Source organism: Urocitellus parryii, chromosome 14, assembly GCF_045843805.1.
Source record: "Urocitellus parryii isolate mUroPar1 chromosome 14, mUroPar1.hap1, whole genome shotgun sequence".
Taxonomy (NCBI): Eukaryota; Metazoa; Chordata; class Mammalia; order Rodentia; family Sciuridae; genus Urocitellus; species Urocitellus parryii.
Genome location: NC_135544.1, coordinates 48,685,152 through 48,708,744, shown reverse-complemented (window position 1 = coordinate 48,708,744; position 23,593 = coordinate 48,685,152). Strand labels below are relative to the sequence as shown.

Here is a 23,593-nt window from a genome sequence, read left to right as displayed (position 1 = left end):
TTGAATCTGGTTCCAGTGGTTGTTGCTCCTCCTGCTGAAAGGCATTTCTGATCACTCAGATTCGGTCTTCTAGCATGGTTCACTCTGACCACAGCTGTTTGTCATTTTGTATTTCTATCTGAGAGAGATACCTACCTAGTGTATTCGAAACTGACCATCCAAATAAAAGCATTTCTCTTCTTCTCAATATGTTTGGAATATTCCTGGAAACTATGGGGGATATGGAGGGAAAACCCTGGCTCATTCGCGAGCACATGTGACAAAAAGGATCCAGTATTCGTAAGTGTATCCTTATCCATATATTCAGTGCCCAAAAAGTACAAGGTATTGTGGTAGATATTGTGAACAACATAAAGCTGTGTTATATACATTTCCTGCTATGAAGTGCAATTGAATACAGTCAGTCAATGGAGAAGCTGTTACATAGAGTGATCCTTGAATTATAATGCAAGGTCAGCCATTGACGACTGTGGTGGTGAGGATCTCATATGGGGGAAAAGACTAAGTAAGAAAGAATAAAGCCAGAAGTAGAGAGCCCTTAATAATGTGGCTTTGTTAAAACACAGTTGAAGGTTAAAGTAAGGAAAGCTTTTTGAGTCTATAAACATAGGGTGATAAATTCTATGCAAGATATTAAGTTTGTACTTCTTTTAATACCTCATGATTCATTCAAACATTTTCTTATAGATTTCAGTAGAATTTTTAAATCTCTTTAATATGGGCCTTGTCTCGTTTCTTTTTTTAAATTTTTATTGGTTGCTTAAAAAAAAATTACAATGATCTTGACATATCATATTTCATACATTTGATTCAAGTGGGGTATGAATTCTTATTTTTACCACGTGTACAGTTTGCAGGATCACATTGGCTGTACGTGCAGGTTTATACATACTGCCATACTAGTGTCTGTTATATTCTGCTGCCTTTCCTATTCCCTCCCTATCCCCCCTTCTGTCCCCTCCCCTCCCATAATCTCTCTCTACCCCAGCTACTGTAATTCATTTCTCTCCTTTTTTTCCCCCTTTCCCCTCACATCCTCTTCTATGTAATTGTGTGTAACAATGAGGGTATCCTTCCATTTCCATGAAATTCCCCTTCTCTCTCCCATTCCCTCCCACCTCTTGTCCCTTCTAATTGGTAGTCTTCTTTTCATGCTCTTCCAGCCTGCTCTGTTTTGAGTCCCCCTCCTTATATGAAAGAAGACATTCAGCATTTCTTTCCTAGGGATTGGCTAACTTCACTTAGCATAATCTCCTCTAATGCCATCCATTTCCCTGCAAATGCCATGGTTTTGTTATTTTTTAGTGCTGAGTAATATTCCATTGTGTACAAATGCCACATTTTCTTATCCATTCATCTATTGACTGGCATCTAGGTTGGTTCCACATTCTAGCTATTGTGAATTGTGCTGCTGTGAACCTTGATGTAGCTGTATCCCTATAGCATGCTCTTTTTAGGTCTTTGGGAATAGTCCGAGAAGGGGAATAGCTGGGTCGAATGGTGGTTCCATTCCCAGCTTTCCCAGGAATCTCCATAATGCTTTCCAAATTGGCTGCACCAATTTGCAGTCGCACCAGCAATGTACAAGTGTACCTTTCCCCCCACATCCTTGCCAGCACTTGTTGTTGTTTGACTTCCTAATGGCTGCCATTCTTAGTGGACTGATTTGGTATCTTAGAGTGGTTTTAATTTGCATTTCTCTGATTGCTAGAGATGGTGAGCATTTTTTTCCGTGTATTTTTTGATTAATTGTGTATCCTTCTCTGAGAAGTGTCTGTTCAGGTCCTTGGCCCATTTGTTGATTGGGTTGTTTGTTTTCTTAATGTTTACTTTTTGAGTTCTTTGTGTACTCTGGATATTAGGGCTCGGCACATTTGTATCTTTAAGAATTGGCATAATCAATGAAATGTTCCGCACACGTTTGTAGGAAGATTAACATAACACTCCAGTGACAATACAGTAGTAGAAGGCTTGATTTGGACTGAGAAGTTGTTCAGTGAATGCTATATTGCCCATAAATTTGAATTCTCATTATCATAAAGAAGCAAGGTGGAAATAAGAATTTAAGAGAGTGTTGGGTCTATGGCTCAAGTAGTAGCTCGTTCACCTAGCATGCGTGAGGCATGGGGTTTGATCCTCAGCACTACATAAAAAAAAAATAAATAAATAAATAAAATAAAATAAAGATGTTGTGTCCACGAAAGGCTAAATAATAAATATTTTAAAAATAGAATTTAAAATAATAGTCCATAAATGTTATGTACAAACTGTGAAAGTAGATTCGTCAACAGATTAATTGTCTGCCTCGAGCTAGAATCAGTTGCCTACTGATTTGCCTGGATGATGTTCTCAATTCTGGTTTTTTTTTTTTTTTTTTTTTTTCTTTCATTCCACTGGGCAAACATCTGCCGGGCTTTCTTGATGGCAACATAGTGATTACTGAGCTCCACCCTATTAGAAATACAACTAGTTTTCAACTCATGAAAGTCTATAAAAGCCACTTTTTTAGAAGTCTCTAAACTTTGGAACTATTCAATGATACTCTATTTTTGCCAGCAATAAACAATATATATATATATATATATATATATATATTTATTTTAATGTAAAGGGCAAGGTATTGAACAGACACTTCACAGAAGAAGCAATACAATCAGTCAATAAATATATGAAAAAATGTTCAACTTCACTAGTAATGAGAGAGATGCAAATCAAAACTACTCTAAGATTTCATCTCACTTCAATCAGAATGGCAATCATCAAGAATATAAGCAACAGTAAATGTTGGCGAGGATGTGGGGGAAAAAGGTACACGTATACATTGCTGGTGGCACTGCAAATTGATGCAGCCAGTCTGAAAAGCAGTATGAAAATTCCTCGGAAAACTGGGATCGGAAGCACCATTTGACCCAGCTGTCCCACTCATTGGTTTATAACTAAAGGACTTAAAATCAGTATACTAAAAATTCATTAAATTTCATTTAAATTAATACAATTTAACAAAGTCAATTTAAATAACATTTAATATAGATTAAATCATTTAATATTAACTATATAATAAAAATATTAATAAGATTAATTTTAATAAAAATCCACTTAGTGGTTTTAGAAACTACAGGTATCAGAGAAATATTAGCTATATATTCTACTTTTGTCTGCTCTCTCATTTTGCCTAACTTAAGCTAGAAACTTTTGTTTATCTTTTATCTTAATTTACCAAGATAAAAATGGGAAGACAAAACACCCAGTAGCTACACACATCAGCTTTTCCTTTTTTTTTTTTTTTCTAAATTTTGCCTTAACATTTACATTATTTTATCCAGTATCCAGGTATTTTCTTATGTTTTTATGTTAAAAGCATATGCCGTTTGATTTCAATCTCTTTTCAAATACATATATCTAAATCCCTGTTGCTTCTGCCATTATAGTATTTTAATTTAATTCCATCTTGATTTTTGCTTTAATCTAACAATTATTTGGAATTGTTTCTATGGCCCTAATTTCATTGTATATGGAATTTTTTTTTTTTTTTTTTTTTGAGGAGTCAAAATTCTTCTAATTTTAGATGCACAAAGAATTGCAGCCTGTGTGATAACACCTTTACGGAATTGGCTGGCGTTTTCATTGTGGTCTAGGGCACGGTAAATTTTGGTGGCTGTAGCCTGTGTGTTTGAACATGATATGTAGTTTTGTGTGCATGGTACAACTTCTTGGTATAGCTCCTCAGTCAGGCTTCTTAAGTGCATTACACAGCTCTTCTCTATCCCTCCCTGCTTGTTGGTGGTTCCTTGTTTGGGTTCTGAGAGAGGGATGTTCAGTTGATGCCTTTTATTCTGCAGGGTTTCCCATGTTTTTGCTCTATGTACCCCACGGTGTGGTACCCCAGATAACTATCTTATTGTTGTCCTGTGCTCTGTGATCCCTGGTATGTAATACTGAAAGCATGAAGCAGCCTGTTACCTCTCAGCTTCTGCAAGTGAACTGTTTCCTTGCACGTTCTATGTTTGCTTTTGTCTTTTCAACTTGATCTACTCTTTCATAATCTATTTTTGTGTTCAGTCCTTGAAATTCTCATTCTTATTTTGGATCACTGAGCATTTCAAATGTCCTTTTCTAATTTCTATGAGGATTTGGTGGTAGAAGGAGAAAGAGAGGTGAAACATGCTCATTTTCAGCCTTTAAGATTGAACCTCAAATCTTAGTGTAGTTTTGATTTTCACTTCTCTAAGTGCTAGTGATGATGAGCATATTTGCATAAATTTGTTGATTAATTTTATATCATCTTGGGAGAAGTGTCTGTTCAGGTCCGTGGCCCATTTATTGAATGGGTTATTTTATTTTATTTATTTATTTATTTATTCGTTCGTTCATCCATTCATTTATTTATTTATTTATTTATTTATTTATTTGTGTGTGTGTGTGTGTGTGTGTGTATTTAGATTTGTGAGTTCTTTCTATACCCTAGAGATTAGTGCTCTATCTGATGTGTGATGGGGCAAAACTTTTCTCCCAAGATGTAGGATCCCTATTCACCTCCCAGATTGTTTGTTTTGTGGAGAAGAAACTTTTTTAGTTTGAATCTATCTCATTTATTGATACTTGATTTTAATTCTTGTGCTATAGGAGTCTTATTAAGGAATTTTGGGACTAATCCCATATGATTGGAATTAGGGCCTACTTTTTCTTCTGTTACATGCAAGGTCTCTGGTTTGATTCCTAGGTCCTTGATTCATTTGAGTGGAGTTTTGTGCATGGTGAGAGATAGGGGTTTAATTGCACCTCCCTCCAGTTAGAATGTCAGCGATTTTTGAAAATGGCAGCTATGATGAAGACAACAACAGTAAGTGTTGGTGAGGATTTCAGGAAAAATGTACACTCCTACACTGTCGGTGGGACTGTAGATTGGTGCAGCCAATATGGAAAGCAGTTTGGCGATTCCTTGGAAATTTGGGAATAGAACCACCATTTGACCTAGCTATCCCTCTTTTTTGGTCTATACCCAAAGGACTTAAAAACTGCATACTACAGGGACACAGCCGCATCAATGTTTATAGCAGCAAAATTCACATTAGCTAAATTGTGGAAACAACTTAGTAGATGAATGCATAAAAAAAAAAATGTGGCATTTATACACAATTAATATCACTCAGATACTTACCCTCTCGCTCAGTCCAGGAGACGCTAGTGCCCTTCACTACCTCTGTCAGAGCCTGGTTCGGACAGCTGGTGCCTCGGAGAGGACAGGCTGATCCTGCCTGCCTCCCATGTACCCTTTGTCACAGGGAGCGACATTCATGTGAGACCAAATAAAATCCAGTCATAGACATTAATAGAATATCTCAAAAAAGTATTTAATAAAAAGGCTAGCAAATACAGGGTCTTTAATGAAACTTTAATAAAATTTATGAGACAAGGAAACTGAAAGCACAATATTTTCTTAGGAACTTTTCTGTTTGGTGTTATTCTTTACAATATAGCAGCTTTTCCTAAGAATGCAGGGAGTATGAAATTTCTAAGGCTATCTTGCTGTGTTCTCCATTAAACCCCTTGTCTTAAAAAAACCTTGGATCTAGATTAATCTTTGTAATTTTCTGAGTACCTGTATAACATATTTTTCTCAAGAATGCAGTGAGGTCGCCGTTTCCAAGAGCTCTTCAATTCTGAAATATAAGAAGTGTGTTTCCAGGCATTGAAACCCAAAGGCTCACCTAGACACAATGGAGTGAGCAGAATATATAAAAATCTCTCATGACAAATCTGAACTCTGCTTTTCCCAACCGTGTGAAGTCTACTGGAATAAGATTCCAAGTAATTTGGCAAGTCGAAGCCAAATATATACTTTGATATTCTTCTCGGGAGTAAGCCGTGTGATGTTACAGGAAGGCAGATTTTAGTGCTGAATTTCTGATCGTATCCCCCCAAAAGTTGTTCCATGCATATCATGCAAGAATGTAACCTCCAAAAAATAAATAAATAAAAGAGAGGACATTTGACGTAAGAAGGCTGGATAATATTTGCATGTTCGTGTATTTTTACCACACATCATACCTTCTTATTTCTTCCTTGCTCTGATTTGAAGCATATGCTTTCATTTTTCATTTTGGCTTACCGTGTTATCACTTAATAATAATTCAGTAAATTTACTTAGAACAAGAAAGTCACCTAATGACTCATGTCTTAGAGATGCTTTCAAATAAAAGTAATTGTGCATTTTGTACCATAGAGTATTCCCAGTGTTTCCTAGAATTGTTGCAACTGATGCTGGAGGCTTTGAAATAGAGCAGGAGGCATAAGGGCCGTGGCTTGTGACCCTTCCCAAAGTATGTAAGATTGATAGACATTGAATGCAAATAAACAACTATGCATCATTGAATTTTTTCCTGTCACTAAAATGCTAGTAGAGCTCAAGGAATTGTGAGCCTCTTTGTCTGCAGTACAGGAAAAATAAGAAATTTAAAGACTTGAGTTACATACAATTTCTGATAACATACCTTAGGTTGGTTCTCAGCTTAAAAAACACAAAAAGAGAAATGTCATCATTTTCCATAGCATTGGGAAACTTTTCATAGGTGGGAAACTTTACTATCAGAGCTCATCGGTTCTCAGACATTTATATGTTTTGAATACTTGGCCAATGTGACTTTGGGATGCGTCCTCCAGTTGTTGTTTCAGTGATTTTGTTCATGCCTAACAACTGATGGCATCTTAATTTTGGTAAAATAATGTAAATGTTAAGGTGAAATTTAGAAATAAGAAAGGAAAAGCCGATATGTGTGTAGCTACTAGGTGTTTTTCTTCCTTTTTTTTTATTTTTGTAAAGTAAAGCAAAAGATAAACCAAAAGGTTCTAGCTTAAGTTAGGTAAAATCAAAGAGGAGAAAAAAGAAGATAATATTGCTAATACTTCACTGCCACCTGTAATTTCCAAAACAACTAAGAGCATTTTTATTAAAATTAACTTTATTGACATTTATATTAAATTATATAGTCAATATTAAATAATTCAATCTATATTATGTTAAATTTACTTTGTAAAATTGTATTAATTTAAATAAAATTTAATGAATTTTTAAATATAAATCATACTATAATTTAACATAAGTTAATAAACAATATCAATTAATAAAATGAATTTAAATCAAACCATAGTATTAATAAAAGAAATTTAAATAATACTACTAATAAAATTAATTTAAATTAGATTGATTTAAATTAGATTAATTTATATTAAATGATAGTATAATTTATATTTAAAAACATATTAAATTTTGTTTAAATTAATTTTAATAAAAACGTTCTGAATGGTTTTAGAAACTACGGGTGTCAGAGAAGTATGTGCTATGCAATCTGCTTTTTCGCTTCTCTGATTTCACCTACTTAAGCTAGAAACTTTTGATTCATCTTTTACCTTAATTTATCAAAAGGTTATAACTACTCCTGTTGTAAAGCTTTTCATCTTCCAAAAACTGTTGTCAGCTTATTTCTCTCCCCAACTTGTTTTGATCAAATGTTTTATAAAATGTGTTTATAAGAATGATTGTAGAGCCCCCAATAGTATGTAGATAAGCAGTCCAGATATTTAATGATACATTCTTACTAATTAACTTTTCCATTGGCAATGGATCATGTGATCCCACTTCGGGCGGGGTTGCCTCATAAAAATACTCTTCCTTCTGGACATATTTATCATCTGGAAAACTGAATTAATGTGAAGTGACTTTCGTAGAGAAATGGAAATCAGCAAAATGGATAGGGGTCATAGAATTTGGATTCAAAGCATCTTAGAATTTATCCACTAAGCTTCCTGTTTAGGTCCTCCCCATTGGAATTTTCGCTTGGTAGTTGTACAATGTTATCTTGGATAAACTAAATATTCTCAACGTTTTGCAACATTATATTTGGTTTTCATGTACTCTGAATCTGAGACATCCTTCTCATGGGTTGGATTTCTCTTGTTTCCTGTGATTGCATGTATCGTTTTTATCTTAATGCCATTAAGTGAGGTTGGAACTAGTGGTTCAAGAAGGCTGCTCTGTACAGTGGCTCACAAAAGTACATCAGAATTGATAACTGGTGATGATTATCTGCTACATTGGAACAAAATTCTATAAACAAAAAGTGCTACAAAAAACAAAACAAATTTTTTAAAAAGTACTATAGCAAAAAATCACAACAACAACAACAACTAAAGAAATAAAATAAAATACCTAGTAGCCATACACTTACATATACCAGCTGTTTTGCTTTCTCTTTTTGTCTACAAGCACATGCGTGCTTTTTCAAAAGGCCATGCTGTAAAACATCAAAAAGGGTTATGGCTTCTTTAGAATAATGCTAAATATTTAGAAGATCCTGGAGTACAGCTCTGGCCCTGTTGTGCAGGGACACTGGCGACGGTGTAAAGGTGGGCATGAAATCTGCAATGGGTGTGAAAAGAGGACGCCCAGGTCCACCAAGTCCAACTCCAGCGAGGTTACTAAGAGGCACCGCTGCAGAACGTGGGACCAAGAGTGGATTCCCGTTGGTGCTTCTGCCAGCTCTTAATTTGGCTCCATCTTTAACATTTCCTGGTAAAGGGGTTCTGAAAAAGAACTATGAAGCACGGGTTGGGGTTGTTGATTTGGTTTCGGAGGTGTGCTGGGGACACTTGTTGAAGCCCCTCCAAGGCAACTCCTCATCCACTTTCTGACACCACCATAATCTTTATTCAACAAGTGCTCCATTTCGTCCTTTGGAACGTCCAGGATGCTCCCCATCAACTGCAATACTTCACGACGACGTTTGCCTTTTGTTGTTTGGAAATGAGCGATTAGAAGGTTTCGCATGAGGACTTTGTCCACTTTTCCTTCTGCGCTGTTGACCAAAGTCGACAATTTCTGTTGTGCGTGGTCCAACATTTCTTTTCGGAGCTCGTTTTGTTTTTTCAGTTCTGCCATCTGCTCTTCCTTGAGATCTAAGTCTTCTCTCAGTCTGGAAGCAGAATCCCACAGAGCATTCGCTTGATCCAAACGTTCCTGCAGTGATGTTACTTCTCCTTCTAGCTTTTCGGCCTTGTTCTTCCATTCAGCTATTGACTGTTTTTCTTTGGCTAGTTCAGCAGAATGCAGAGCTTTCTCTTCTTCTTGGAAGTGTTGAACCTCGTTTTCTCTTAGGATTTTTACTTTGGTCTCTTGAAAAATATCAGAATTCAGTGTTTGAGCGTCTCCTCTCTCTCCAGGCAACTGGGCTTTTAGTTCTTCAACAGTTTTCTGCAAGTTCTTAATTTCCTCCTCTCTTTCTAAAATTAACTGGCTATGCGCAGCATTCATCTGCTCATACTTGTACTTAAATTCATGCATTTCCTCCTTCTGCTCCTGTAAAGACTGAAGTAGTTGCATTTTATGCTGGTTTTGATTTTCAATTATATTCAGATGGTCTTGAATTTCATCTTCCAGATGATTTTTGACTATGTTCAGTTGAGATACCTCCAATTCTAGTTCTGTGATAGCATCAAGAGCTTCAGGCTCAGCCACTGGTACAGGTTGCGTAAATATTTCCAGTTCTACTCGCAGATAGTTGTTTTCTGCTCTCATGTAGGTAAGACTTCTGTCCTTTCTTTCAACGGATTGCCTTAAAGTTTCATTTTCTCTTAAGGCCTGAGAACACTTATCTAAATCCTTTTGTAGTTGTGAACTTTTTTCTTCGAGTTTTTCAATAAAAACTTCTTTCTCATTTATGACTTGTATCAATCGCTCCTGTTCTTCTATGTAAGATGCCAAAATTTCCTCAGTTTCTTTTTCATCAGCAGTCATTTGCTCAATATTCTTTTTGAGTCCTGCTATTTCAAAGTCCTTCTCTTGATTGAGTTGAACTGCACATTCGTGTTTCAGCTTTAAGGCCGAGGTATTCCAATCATGTGCATTGGAGAGTTCCTGAATAGTCTGCCTGTGATTATTTGCTTCTTCCAACAGTCTTTTTTCTGCCTGGTGCAGTTTGGCTTCAGTCTCTTCTTTGTCTCTTTTGAGAGTCTCCGTGATAGTGTCTTTTTCTTGAGAGATTTGATTGTAAGCAGCAATAGATTCTTCCAACTTACGCCTTACATCGTCACGTGCTAAAATCAACATTTCATTTTCCGTCTTGAGTTCAACAGCAACTTTTGTTAAGTTTTCATTGAGCTGTTCCTCTTGAGAAAGATTTTGCCTTAGGTTGCTAGCTTCAGCTTCTCGTTCTTTAGGCATGTCATCCTTACAATGACTGTTAGAGTCTTCATTCAGAGAGGCTCGATACTTACTCTTAAACCCAGACAGCTCCTCTTCAAGTTGTCTAATGTGATCCTTAAGCCCAAGGTTTTCCTGCTGGACGTTTGAACTATTTTTTTGTGACTGATTTAGCTGATCTACTAAATCTTCTACTTTACCTTCAAGCTTCTGCTTAGTTAAATGCAAATCACTGAGGCTCCGTGCATTCTCAGTTAACTTCTCCTTCTGCACATGCAGCTCTTGGGATATGTTCATCTGCTCATCCTCAAGTTGATGAACTCTCTTTTTTTCATCATCTAGATCTTGTTCCAACTTCTTGATGACAAGGTCTCCTTCATTTTGTTGTTTTGATAGCTCATCTTGTATCAAAATCATGTGCTCTGTAGCTTCCCGATTCCGATGATCCAGTTCTTCTAACTCAGCTATCAGCATTTTCTTTTCATTGATAGTCTGATTCAGTTCTTCCTCCTTTGCCTTCAAGTGAAGTTTTAAGTCTAGTAATTGTACATTCAAATTCATGTCCGTTGAAGCTTTGTTTTTCATGACTTGATAGTCACGGCTCAGTTTTGACAGTGACATCTGAAGTTCCTCTTTTTCTTGACTCAATGATGACTTCTCTTTTTCTAGAGCTTCAACGTGCATTTCAAGTTTCAGATTGTCTTCAGCAAGACGGTTATCCTGGTTTAAACCATTTAGTCTCACGATTTCCTTCTCCGCATCAGCCAGGGCTCGTTGAAGCCTGAACACTTCTTCCACTGCTGAATGCTGAGGAAGGGTTCTCCCCTTTTCTGCCACAGTAGAACTCTGCTCCCAAACTGAAATTTCATGCTGATGATCATATATGTCTGGACTTTGGTTTGGTTGAAGAGTCTTGATAGTATTTAATACTTTGCAGATTTCACTTGAGTCAGAATGGTGCGTTCCCTGAGCCTCAGCAATCTGCCTCGAGTGGCCAACTTCAGATTCATGTTTTGCAACTTCAGTTGGTAATCTGTTTGTTTCTTGTTGTGATAAAATTATGTCACTAAAGTCCGTGTCATCATCACGAAAGGCTGAAAAATGACTACCGACCAGGGAACCGAGCGGAGCCGGTGCAGTTGTTGTTGGTACACCACAAGCTCCCGAGCGTACTGATTGAGCAGCTGCCTGTAGTTGGAACATTTGATCTTGCAGTACAATCTGTCCTGCTTTAGGATGGCTGATCTCTACCTCTTTCTGTGGCAGTTGATTTTGGGAACTTACAGACTGATGGTTTATTTGTAGCTCTGATGCTTCATGCTTTTCTTCCAGGTCAGTACAGCACTTTTTCGGTCCTTCATTCTCACATCTTAGTGTGGAATCAGTAGTTTCCATTTCCTTTCTCCCACCATGATGTAAAGCTGCTTCTGGGTCTCCTAAGTCATCCAGAAGCATCTCCCTGTTGAAGGTGGAGCTCTGGCCGGTGAGGAAAGCCAAGCTGCTCCCCACCTGACCCAAGAAGTGGCCCAAGCCTGAGCCCAGGCCTCCAAACCAGGACCACATCGTGGCCACTTCAGTGATCCATCGGACCAGCTCTGAGAAGCGCGTCCATCACCATCCACTTCTCTGCCCCGAACGTCCTCCGGCGTTGCCGGGGTCGATTATGACCCAAGCGCTCAGAATTCCTCAGAGCGCGGGGTTCCTGGGGCTCCACCAACACTAATCATCCCTTCCTGCCTGTAAACTCAGAAGCCTGTCCTGCGCTTTGACCAGGGACTGGCATCCAGTAGCACACTCACCCCCTGCAGGGCCTCTGCTTCTTCCCTGCACTTGCCTGTCAGCTATTGGCTCACAGGATTGGGCAGGGTTGGCTGGGAGGAGCTAGAGACCCAGGAAAGTGTCCCAGTTTGAGTCCCAAGGCAGTGTGCTGTGGAGCCAGGAAGAATCAATGTTGTAGATGAAATCCAAAGGTAGTTCACTGGACAGTTCCCTCTTGTCTGGGAGAGGTGGGCTCTTTGTCCCATTCAGTTGCATTCAGTTGACGAGGTGAGGTCTCGCTCCACATTAGAGAATGGAATCTATTTAACTAAAAGTCCCCGATTCAAAAGTAAATCTCACCCCATAACACCAGCACAGACACACCCAGAATAAAAGTTGGCCAAGTATCTGGGCATCGTAGCCCAGACGAGTTAACATATAAAATTAACCATCACAGAGTCTTAATCAGTCTCAGAATTCAAATTATAATACGGATTAAATTTCACTAAAGAACCATCTTTACCCTTTCCAAAAGTAAACTTTTGCTGTTAATCTATAAATTTTCGAGTTCATTTTAATATTATTTGGTCCTTGTTGATTCTGATTGAAGTTTATTTAAGTGCTCAAAAATTCCGCTTAAATTTCACTTAAGAAAAATTTGTTTTAGAGCCAATAGGTTGATGTTCACTTCACCTATGGTTGTTTATCAGTGCCAAATATAATCCAGGTTTCAAGAGTACAGAGCGAAATAGAAAGTTGAGAAATTTTCTACTATGGAGTAACAATCCTAAATGTAATTCCCATACCTCTAAGGATCAGAAGGAGTTAAGATAAGGCCCTGCTTTCCAAGGTGTTTAAATTCCAACAAGTTAATGAGGAGGCAGTTTTGTAGAGTTGGGGACAAAGCAAAGAGAGGAAGCACGTGGGCTGTAACAGACAGACCAGTTGGGACCAAAGCAATTTTGGAGCTAAACTGACAGAATGCATTTATGAAACCTCTCTCACAAGCATGAGTTGAACAGTAAATGAGAACATAGTGTGTGTAGTTCTCACCTGATGGCTGGTGCAGAGAAAGTGGCCAACAAATGGAGCCTGCTGCCACTTTGTTCATATTTGCCTTTTTGTTTCCTTTAGGATCATTTTCCTTATTACCCTTTAGAAGGGGTTTGGGTTTGCTCCCATTACTCTCTTCCCAGAGCCCATATTCAGGAGACTCTTTTCCTTGAGCTGTTCTTTCTATATGTCTGTTCAGGAAACAAAACCCCAAGGTGGCAGAAATAAAATTTTAAAAAAGGAAGAATTTTTGGAAAATTAATGGTTAAATAGATTCTAAGGATCATATGAATCACCTCATAATGTCTCTTGCCTTCAAGATAGAGCAAGTAGACATAATTACTCAGATTGCTATCAGAACCTAGTGACTGCATTTGTGTCCTGTGCTAGAAAAGGAAATCTTCTTGGTCCTTCTTATTCATCTCCAAATCTGAGAGAGAAGTCAGGCCTGTGTTAGTCAATGTCTCCTCATAAAAGACTAAAATAAAAATTTAAGCCCCTTTTAGCATCTGCTGAAGTGAGAATCCACGCTGTACCCCAGCTGTGTCTACTGTTGAAGAAGGCATCAACAATACCAAGTGTCCTTTTCTCCCTTTAGACCATTCCTCCTGTGTGTGTGTGTGTGTGTGTGTGTGTGTGTGTGTTAGAAGACTTTTTCATCACTTTGACAACATACCTGAGAAAATTAAATGAGTAAATATTTATTTTGGTTCAATTTCAGGCTCCATTGCTGTGGCCTGAAGTGAGGCAGATTACCATGGCAGAGAGCCTGGCTTCAAAACAGAGCTTCTCAACTCATGGAGATCAGGGAAATGGTGAGGGGAAGAGAGGACTGAGGAATATGATGTACCCTTCCAGGGAATCAACTCCAGTGGCCTACCCTCCAACTAGGCCCTACCGCCCACAGTTTTGACCAACTCCCGATAGTCCTGTCCAATCATGAACCCATCAGTGGATTGATCCACAGACGAGGTTAGAGCTCAGGATTCAATTCACCTTTCTGTAGAGTCCGTTCTGAATGCTGGTGGATTGGGGTCCAAGCTTTCAACACATGACCTTTGGGCAACATTCCAGATCCAAATTATAGCAGGGTGCCTCCTTCTCTTTAGGTGTTCTGTGTTTGTTTATTGTTTTAAATCACAAATAATGATCCTTTTTCAGTGTAAGACCTATCCCATTTGGCTTGAATCTGGTTCCAGTGGTTGTTGCTCCTCCTGCTGAAAGGCATTTCTGATCACTCAGATTCGGTCTTCTAGCATGGTTCACTCTGACCACAGCTGTTTGTCATTTTGTATTTCTATCTGAGAGAGATACCTACCTAGTGTATTCGAAACTGACCGTCCAAATAAAAGCATTTCTCTTCTTCTCAATATGTTTGGAATATTCCTGGAAACTATGGGGGATATGGAGGGAAAACCCTGGCTCATTCGCGAGCACATGTGACAAAAAGGATCCAGTATTCGTAAGTGTATCCTTATCCATATATTCAGTGCCCAAAAAGTACAAGGTATTGTGGTAGATATTGTGAACAACATAAAGCTGTGTTATATACATTTCCTGCTATGAAGTGCAATTGAATACAGTCAGTCAATGGAGAAGCTGTTACATAGAGTGATCCTTGAATTATAATGCAAGGTCAGCCATTGACGACTGTGGTGGTGAGGATCTCATATGGGGGAAAAGACTAAGTAAGAAAGAATAAAGCCAGAAGTAGAGAGCCCTTAATAATGTGGCTTTGTTAAAACACAGTTGAAGGTTAAAGTAAGGAAAGCTTTTTGAGTCTATAAACATAGGGTGATAAATTCTATGCAAGATATTAAGTTTGTACTTCTTTTAATACCTCATGATTCATTCAAACATTTTCTTATAGATTTCAGTAGAATTTTTAAATCTCTTTAATATGGGCCTTGTCTCGTTTCTTTTTTTAAATTTTTATTGGTTGCTTAAAAAAAAATTACAATGATCTTGACATATCATATTTCATACATTTGATTCAAGTGGGGTATGAATTCTTATTTTTACCACGTGTACAGTTTGCAGGATCACATTGGCTGTACGTGCAGGTTTATACATACTGCCATACTAGTGTCTGTTATATTCTGCTGCCTTTCCTATTCCCTCCCTATCCCCCCTTCTGTCCCCTCCCCTCCCATAATCTCTCTCTACCCCAGCTACTGTAATTCATTTCTCTCCTTTTTTTCCCCCTTTCCCCTCACATCCTCTTCTATGTAATTGTGTGTAACAATGAGGGTATCCTTCCATTTCCATGAAATTCCCCTTCTCTCTCCCATTCCCTCCCACCTCTTGTCCCTTCTAATTGGTAGTCTTCTTTTCATGCTCTTCCAGCCTGCTCTGTTTTGAGTCCCCCTCCTTATATGAAAGAAGACATTCAGCATTTCTTTCCTAGGGATTGGCTAACTTCACTTAGCATAATCTCCTCTAATGCCATCCATTTCCCTGCAAATGCCATGGTTTTGTTATTTTTTAGTGCTGAGTAATATTCCATTGTGTACAAATGCCACATTTTCTTATCCATTCATCTATTGACTGGCATCTAGGTTGGTTCCACATTCTAGCTATTGTGAATTGTGCTGCTGTGAACCTTGATGTAGCTGTATCCCTATAGCATGCTCTTTTTAGGTCTTTGGGAATAGTCCGAGAAGGGGAATAGCTGGGTCGAATGGTGGTTCCATTCCCAGCTTTCCCAGGAATCTCCATAATGCTTTCCAAATTGGCTGCACCAATTTGCAGTCGCACCAGCAATGTACAAGTGTACCTTTCCCCCCACATCCTTGCCAGCACTTGTTGTTGTTTGACTTCCTAATGGCTGCCATTCTTAGTGGACTGATTTGGTATCTTAGAGTGGTTTTAATTTGCATTTCTCTGATTGCTAGAGATGGTGAGCATTTTTTTCCGTGTATTTTTTGATTAATTGTGTATCCTTCTCTGAGAAGTGTCTGTTCAGGTCCTTGGCCCATTTGTTGATTGGGTTGTTTGTTTTCTTAATGTTTACTTTTTGAGTTCTTTGTGTACTCTGGATATTAGGGCTCGGCACATTTGTATCTTTAAGAATTGGCATAATCAATGAAATGTTCCGCACACGTTTGTAGGAAGATTAACATAACACTCCAGTGACAATACAGTAGTAGAAGGCTTGATTTGGACTGAGAAGTTGTTCAGTGAATGCTATATTGCCCATAAATTTGAATTCTCATTATCATAAAGAAGCAAGGTGGAAATAAGAATTTAAGAGAGTGTTGGGTCTATGGCTCAAGTAGTAGCTCGTTCACCTAGCATGCGTGAGGCATGGGGTTTGATCCTCAGCACTACATAAAAAATAAATAAATAAATAAATAAAATAAAATAAAGATGTTGTGTCCACGAAAGGCTAAATAATAAATATTTTAAAAATAGAATTTAAAATAATAGTCCATAAATGTTATGTACAAACTGTGAAAGTAGATTCGTCAACAGATTAATTGTCTGCCTCGAGCTAGAATCAGTTGCCTACTGATTTGCCTGGATGATGTTCTCAATTCTGGTTTTTTTTTTTTTTTTTTTTTTTCTTTCATTCCACTGGGCAAACATCTGCCGGGCTTTCTTGATGGCAACATAGTGATTACTGAGCTCCACCCTATTAGAAATACAACTAGTTTTCAACTCATGAAAGTCTATAAAAGCCACTTTTTTAGAAGTCTCTAAACTTTGGAACTATTCAATGATACTCTATTTTTGCCAGCAATAAACAATATATATATATATATATATATATATATATTTATTTTAATGTAAAGGGCAAGGTATTGAACAGACACTTCACAGAAGAAGCAATACAATCAGTCAATAAATATATGAAAAAATGTTCAACTTCACTAGTAATGAGAGAGATGCAAATCAAAACTACTCTAAGATTTCATCTCACTTCAATCAGAATGGCAATCATCAAGAATATAAGCAACAGTAAATGTTGGCGAGGATGTGGGGGAAAAAGGTACACGTATACATTGCTGGTGGCACTGCAAATTGATGCAGCCAGTCTGAAAAGCAGTATGAAAATTCCTCGGAAAACTGGGATCGGAAGCACCATTTGACCCAGCTGTCCCACTCATTGGTTTATAACTAAAGGACTTAAAATCAGTATACTAAAAATTCATTAAATTTCATTTAAATTAATACAATTTAACAAAGTCAATTTAAATAACATTTAATATAGATTAAATCATTTAATATTAACTATATAATAAAAATATTAATAAGATTAATTTTAATAAAAATCCACTTAGTGGTTTTAGAAACTACAGGTATCAGAGAAATATTAGCTATATATTCTACTTTTGTCTGCTCTCTCATTTTGCCTAACTTAAGCTAGAAACTTTTGTTTATCTTTTATCTTAATTTACCAAGATAAAAATGGGAAGACAAAACACCCAGTAGCTACACACATCAGCTTTTCCTTTTTTTTTTTTTTTCTAAATTTTGCCTTAACATTTACATTATTTTATCCAGTATCCAGGTATTTTCTTATGTTTTTATGTTAAAAGCATATGCCGTTTGATTTCAATCTCTTTTCAAATACATATATCTAAATCCCTGTTGCTTCTGCCATTATAGTATTTTAATTTAATTCCATCTTGATTTTTGCTTTAATCTAACAATTATTTGGAATTGTTTCTATGGCCCTAATTTCATTGTATATGGAATTTTTTTTTTTTTTTTTTTTTGAGGAGTCAAAATTCTTCTAATTTTAGATGCACAAAGAATTGCAGCCTGTGTGATAACACCTTTACGGAATTGGCTGGCGTTTTCATTGTGGTCTAGGGCACGGTAAATTTTGGTGGCTGTAGCCTGTGTGTTTGAACATGATATGTAGTTTTGTGTGCATGGTACAACTTCTTGGTATAGCTCCTCAGTCAGGCTTCTTAAGTGCATTACACAGCTCTTCTCTATCCCTCCCTGCTTGTTGGTGGTTCCTTGTTTGGGTTCTGAGAGAGGGATGTTCAGTTGATGCCTTTTATTCTGCAGGGTTTCCCATGTTTTTGCTCTATGTACCCCACGGTGTGGTACCCCAGATAACTATCTTATTGTTGTCCTGTGCTCTGTGATCCCTGGTATGTAATACTGAAAGCATGAAGCAGCCTGTTACCTCTCAGCTTCTGCAAGTGAACTGTTTCCTTGCACGTTCTATGTTTGCTTTTGTCTTTTCAACTTGATCTACTCTTTCATAATCTATTTTTGTGTTCAGTCCTTGAAATTCTCATTCTTATTTTGGATCACTGAGCATTTCAAATGTCCTTTTCTAATTTCTATGAGGATTTGGTGGTAGAAGGAGAAAGAGAGGTGAAACATGCTCATTTTCAGCCTTTAAGATTGAACCTCAAATCTTAGTGTAGTTTTGATTTTCACTTCTCTAAGTGCTAGTGATGATGAGCATATTTGCATAAATTTGTTGATTAATTTTATATCATCTTGGGAGAAGTGTCTGTTCAGGTCCGTGGCCCATTTATTGAATGGGTTATTTTATTTTATTTATTTATTTATTTATTCGTTCGTTCATCCATTCATTTATTTATTTATTTATTTATTTATTTATTTGTGTGTGTGTGTGTGTGTGTGTGTATTTAGATTTGTGAGTTCTTTCTATACCCTAGAGATTAGTGCTCTATCTGATGTGTGATGGGGCAAAACTTTTCTCCCAAGATGTAGGATCCCTATTCACCTCCCAGATTGTTTGTTTTGTGGAGAAGAAACTTTTTTAGTTTGAATCTATCTCATTTATTGATACTTGATTTTAATTCTTGTGCTATAGGAGTCTTATTAAGGAATTTTGGGACTAATCCCATATGATTGGAATTAGGGCCTACTTTTTCTTCTGTTACATGCAAGGTCTCTGGTTTGATTCCTAGGTCCTTGATTCATTTGAGTGGAGTTTTGTGCATGGTGAGAGATAGGGGTTTAATTGCACCTCCCTCCAGTTAGAATGTCAGCGATTTTTGAAAATGGCAGCTATGATGAAGACAACAACAGTAAGTGTTGGTGAGGATTTCAGGAAAAATGTACACTCCTACACTGTCGGTGGGACTGTAGATTGGTGCAGCCAATATGGAAAGCAGTTTGGCGATTCCTTGGAAATTTGGGAATAGAACCACCATTTGACCTAGCTATCCCTCTTTTTTGGTCTATACCCAAAGGACTTAAAAACTGCATACTACAGGGACACAGCCGCATCAATGTTTATAGCAGCAAAATTCACATTAGCTAAATTGTGGAAACAACTTAGTAGATGAATGCATAAAAAAAAAAATGTGGCATTTATACACAATTAATATCACTCAGATACTTACCCTCTCGCTCAGTCCAGGAGACGCTAGTGCCCTTCACTACCTCTGTCAGAGCCTGGTTCGGACAGCTGGTGCCTCGGAGAGGACAGGCTGATCCTGCCTGCCTCCCATGTACCCTTTGTCACAGGGAGCGACATTCATGTGAGACCAAATAAAATCCAGTCATAGACATTAATAGAATATCTCAAAAAAGTATTTAATAAAAAGGCTAGCAAATACAGGGTCTTTAATGAAACTTTAATAAAATTTATGAGACAAGGAAACTGAAAGCACAATATTTTCTTAGGAACTTTTCTGTTTGGTGTTATTCTTTACAATATAGCAGCTTTTCCTAAGAATGCAGGGAGTATGAAATTTCTAAGGCTATCTTGCTGTGTTCTCCATTAAACCCCTTGTCTTAAAAAAACCTTGGATCTAGATTAATCTTTGTAATTTTCTGAGTACCTGTATAACATATTTTTCTCAAGAATGCAGTGAGGTCGCCGTTTCCAAGAGCTCTTCAATTCTGAAATATAAGAAGTGTGTTTCCAGGCATTGAAACCCAAAGGCTCACCTAGACACAATGGAGTGAGCAGAATATATAAAAATCTCTCATGACAAATCTGAACTCTGCTTTTCCCAACCGTGTGAAGTCTACTGGAATAAGATTCCAAGTAATTTGGCAAGTCGAAGCCAAATATATACTTTGATATTCTTCTCGGGAGTAAGCCGTGTGATGTTACAGGAAGGCAGATTTTAGTGCTGAATTTCTGATCGTATCCCCCCAAAAGTTGTTCCATGCATATCATGCAAGAATGTAACCTCCAAAAAATAAATAAATAAAAGAGAGGACATTTGACGTAAGAAGGCTGGATAATATTTGCATGTTCGTGTATTTTTACCACACATCATACCTTCTTATTTCTTCCTTGCTCTGATTTGAAGCATATGCTTTCATTTTTCATTTTGGCTTACCGTGTTATCACTTAATAATAATTCAGTAAATTTACTTAGAACAAGAAAGTCACCTAATGACTCATGTCTTAGAGATGCTTTCAAATAAAAGTAATTGTGCATTTTGTACCATAGAGTATTCCCAGTGTTTCCTAGAATTGTTGCAACTGATGCTGGAGGCTTTGAAATAGAGCAGGAGGCATAAGGGCCGTGGCTTGTGACCCTTCCCAAAGTATGTAAGATTGATAGACATTGAATGCAAATAAACAACTATGCATCATTGAATTTTTTCCTGTCACTAAAATGCTAGTAGAGCTCAAGGAATTGTGAGCCTCTTTGTCTGCAGTACAGGAAAAATAAGAAATTTAAAGACTTGAGTTACATACAATTTCTGATAACATACCTTAGGTTGGTTCTCAGCTTAAAAAACACAAAAAGAGAAATGTCATCATTTTCCATAGCATTGGGAAACTTTTCATAGGTGGGAAACTTTACTATCAGAGCTCATCGGTTCTCAGACATTTATATGTTTTGAATACTTGGCCAATGTGACTTTGGGATGCGTCCTCCAGTTGTTGTTTCAGTGATTTTGTTCATGCCTAACAACTGATGGCATCTTAATTTTGGTAAAATAATGTAAATGTTAAGGTGAAATTTAGAAATAAGAAAGGAAAAGCCGATATGTGTGTAGCTACTAGGTGTTTTTCTTCCTTTTTTTTTATTTTTGTAAAGTAAAGCAAAAGATAAACCAAAAGGTTCTAGCTTAAGTTAGGTAAAATCAAAGAGGAGAAAAAAGAAGATAATATTGCTAATACTTCACTGCCACCTGTAATTTCCAAAACAACTAAGAGCATTTTTATTAAAATTAACTTTATTGACATTTATATTAAATTATATAGTCAATATTAAATAATTCAATCTATATTATGTTAAATTTACTTTGTAAAATTGTATTAATTTAAATAAAATTTAATGAATTTTTAAATATAAATCATACTATAATTTAACATAAGTTAATAAACAATATCAATTAATAAAATGAATTTAAATCAAACCATAGTATTAATAAAAGAAATTTAAATAATACTACTAATAAAATTAATTTAAATTAGATTGATTTAAATTAGATTAATTTATATTAAATGATAGTATAATTTATATTTAAAAACATATTAAATTTTGTTTAAATTAATTTTAATAAAAACGTTCTGAATGGTTTTAGAAACTACGGGTGTCAGAGAAGTATGTGCTATGCAATCTGCTTTTTCGCTTCTCTGATTTCACCTACTTAAGCTAGAAACTTTTGATTCATCTTTTACCTTAATTTATCAAAAGGTTATAACTACTCCTGTTGTAAAGCTTTTCATCTTCCAAAAACTGTTGTCAGCTTATTTCTCTCCCCAACTTGTTTTGATCAAATGTTTTATAAAATGTGTTTATAAGAATGATTGTAGAGCCCCCAATAGTATGTAGATAAGCAGTCCAGATATTTAATGATACATTCTTACTAATTAACTTTTCCATTGGCAATGGATCATGTGATCCCACTTCGGGCGGGGTTGCCTCATAAAAATACTCTTCCTTCTGGACATATTTATCATCTGGAAAACTGAATTAATGTGAAGTGACTTTCGTAGAGAAATGGAAATCAGCAAAATGGATAGGGGTCATAGAATTTGGATTCAAAGCATCTTAGAATTTATCCACTAAGCTTCCTGTTTAGGTCCTCCCCATTGGAATTTTCGCTTGGTAGTTGTACAATGTTATCTTGGATAAACTAAATATTCTCAACGTTTTGCAACATTATATTTGGTTTTCATGTACTCTGAATCTGAGACATCCTTCTCATGGGTTGGATTTCTCTTGTTTCCTGTGATTGCATGTATCGTTTTTATCTTAATGCCATTAAGTGAGGTTGGAACTAGTGGTTCAAGAAGGCTGCTCTGTACAGTGGCTCACAAAAGTACATCAGAATTGATAACTGGTGATGATTATCTGCTACATTGGAACAAAATTCTATAAACAAAAAGTGCTACAAAAAACAAAACAAATTTTTTAAAAAGTACTATAGCAAAAAATCACAACAACAACAACAACTAAAGAAATAAAATAAAATACCTAGTAGCCATACACTTACATATACCAGCTGTTTTGCTTTCTCTTTTTGTCTACAAGCACATGCGTGCTTTTTCAAAAGGCCATGCTGTAAAACATCAAAAAGGGTTATGGCTTCTTTAGAATAATGCTAAATATTTAGAAGATCCTGGAGTACAGCTCTGGCCCTGTTGTGCAGGGACACTGGCGACGGTGTAAAGGTGGGCATGAAATCTGCAATGGGTGTGAAAAGAGGACGCCCAGGTCCACCAAGTCCAACTCCAGCGAGGTTACTAAGAGGCACCGCTGCAGAACGTGGGACCAAGAGTGGATTCCCGTTGGTGCTTCTGCCAGCTCTTAATTTGGCTCCATCTTTAACATTTCCTGGTAAAGGGGTTCTGAAAAAGAACTATGAAGCACGGGTTGGGGTTGTTGATTTGGTTTCGGAGGTGTGCTGGGGACACTTGTTGAAGCCCCTCCAAGGCAACTCCTCATCCACTTTCTGACACCACCATAATCTTTATTCAACAAGTGCTCCATTTCGTCCTTTGGAACGTCCAGGATGCTCCCCATCAACTGCAATACTTCACGACGACGTTTGCCTTTTGTTGTTTGGAAATGAGCGATTAGAAGGTTTCGCATGAGGACTTTGTCCACTTTTCCTTCTGCGCTGTTGACCAAAGTCGACAATTTCTGTTGTGCGTGGTCCAACATTTCTTTTCGGAGCTCGTTTTGTTTTTTCAGTTCTGCCATCTGCTCTTCCTTGAGATCTAAGTCTTCTCTCAGTCTGGAAGCAGAATCCCACAGAGCATTCGCTTGATCCAAACGTTCCTGCAGTGATGTTACTTCTCCTTCTAGCTTTTCGGCCTTGTTCTTCCATTCAGCTATTGACTGTTTTTCTTTGGCTAGTTCAGCAGAATGCAGAGCTTTCTCTTCTTCTTGGAAGTGTTGAACCTCGTTTTCTCTTAGGATTTTTACTTTGGTCTCTTGAAAAATATCAGAATTCAGTGTTTGAGCGTCTCCTCTCTCTCCAGGCAACTGGGCTTTTAGTTCTTCAACAGTTTTCTGCAAGTTCTTAATTTCCTCCTCTCTTTCTAAAATTAACTGGCTATGCGCAGCATTCATCTGCTCATACTTGTACTTAAATTCATGCATTTCCTCCTTCTGCTCCTGTAAAGACTGAAGTAGTTGCATTTTATGCTGGTTTTGATTTTCAATTATA

General features: G+C 37.1%; 1 protein-coding gene across 13 annotated transcripts in view; it reads left to right on the top strand.

Annotated features, from left to right (window-relative positions):
- The window catches only part of LOC144250108 (chromaffin granule amine transporter-like), a 236,043-nt gene that overhangs the window by 118,901 nt on the left and 93,549 nt on the right, over nucleotides 1–23,593 (top strand). The window contains exons 13-16 of one of the 13 annotated variants that reach the window (XM_077792539.1): nucleotides 3,542–3,641; nucleotides 4,721–4,840; nucleotides 17,731–17,830; nucleotides 18,910–19,029. The exons of the other annotated variants lie outside the window; for them this stretch is intronic. The gene's annotated coding sequence lies outside the window, so the exon portion shown is untranslated. The remainder of the gene's footprint in view (nucleotides 1–3,541; nucleotides 3,642–4,720; nucleotides 4,841–17,730; nucleotides 17,831–18,909; nucleotides 19,030–23,593) is intronic. 13 annotated transcript variants of the gene reach the window in all.